The sequence below is a fragment of the Trichechus manatus genome, unplaced genomic scaffold (assembly GCF_000243295.1).
Source record: "Trichechus manatus latirostris isolate Lorelei unplaced genomic scaffold, TriManLat1.0 scaffold00057, whole genome shotgun sequence".
NCBI classification, from domain to species: Eukaryota; Metazoa; Chordata; class Mammalia; order Sirenia; family Trichechidae; genus Trichechus; species Trichechus manatus.
The window spans coordinates 2,991,610-2,993,199 of NW_004443993.1; the positions used below are offsets into that span (position 1 = coordinate 2,991,610).

General features: G+C 41.4%; 1 pseudogene; it reads left to right on the forward strand.

The window, feature by feature from the left end:
- Positions 1-249: 249 nt before the first annotated feature.
- Positions 250-1,366, forward strand: LOC101348100 (olfactory receptor 7E24-like; annotated as a pseudogene).
- Positions 1,367-1,590: the final 224 nt, after the last annotated feature.

Sequence of the window (1,590 nt, forward strand, 5' to 3'; positions counted from 1 at the left end):
TTGGTATAATTCCCCAGTGAAGCCATCTGGTCCCAGACTTTTCTGTATTGGGGGGTTTTTGATATTGCTTTAATCTCTTCACATGTTATGTGTCTGTTGAAGTCTTGTCTTTCTTCTAGAGTTAATTATTTTACTCTCTATGAATTTGTTATCTGTAAATGTCTTTAATCCTATAACATTCTTAACATTCTTCAGCTGAGTGGCTTTAAAGTGGGTTTGTGTAGAAGAAGGTGAATAGCACAGAAACCGATGAGGTAAGCGTTCTAGGAAGAACAGTTTTGCCACATTTGAGAAGTGTTGCTGAAAGGGGTGTATTTTCTTAAGTGTGAATGTTTATTTGTGAATTCCCTGAATTCAAAATATAGCCACAGAGCTGTGTGCCTGCGTTCTTTTTTCCTTTTACCGATCTTTCTTTACTTTCCCAAAGGTGTCTGCAACGTGGACTCACAGACTCTAACACGTGTCTCTGAATTCCTCCTGCTGGGCCTCTCAGAAGATCCAGAACTGCAGCCCCTCCTCTTTGGAATGTTCTTGTCCATGTACCTGCTCGCCATGCTCAGGAACCTGCTCTTCATCTTGGCTGTAGGCTCTGATCTCCACCTCCACACTCCTATGTACTTCTTCCTCTCCATCTTTTCCTTGGCTGACTTTGGTTTCACTCTTGTCACAATCCCAAAGATGCTTATGGATATCCACACACATCACAGAATTATATCCTATGTCAACTGCCTGATTCAGTTGTCTTTGTTAGTTTTTTTGGATGTACGCACAATCTATTCCTTACAGTGATGGCCTATGACTGGTTTATGGCCATTTGTTAACCACTTCACTACCCAGTCATCATGAAACCCCACTTCTGTGGCTTGTTGGTTTTGGTGTCTTTTTTTCTCAGCCTTTTGGACTCCCAGCTGCACTGCTTGATGGTGTCACAACTCACCTTCTGCACAGAAATGGAAATTCCTCATTTCTTCTGTGACCCTTTTCAACTACTCTACCTTGCCTGTTCTGACACCACCATCAAAAACATAGTAGTTTATTTTATTGGTGCCATCTTTGGTGGTGTTCCAGTCTCAGTGATCCTTTTCTCTTATACTCGAATTGTTTCCTCCATTCTGAGATTCCCATCATCAGGTGGGAGGTATAAAGTCTTTTCCGCCTGTGGCTCTCACCTTTTAGTAGTTTGCTTATTTATGGAATATCTATTGGAGTATATCTGAGTTCAGCTGTCTCACCTTCTCTCAGGAGTGGTGCAATGGCCTCAGTGACGTACACCATGGTCACCCTCATGTTGAACCCCTTCATCTACAGCCTGAGGAACAGGGATATTAAAAGGGCTTTGCAGAGGTTCCTCAGCAGACCAGCATAATGTCAATACATGTGCCATCTTTTTTGGTCTGTGGATTAGAATAGGCAGAACATGAAACATGTGGGGCTGGAAAGTATGCTCATTTGATGCCATAATTTTTGTAGATCTCATGGTTTCCAACTCCCTTTATGTTTAATATCAGAATATTGAGTATTTGGGCCATTTTTTTTGAGAATTGGAAGATATTCTGGGATCTGTGGTACATCATAATATATGCCCAAATT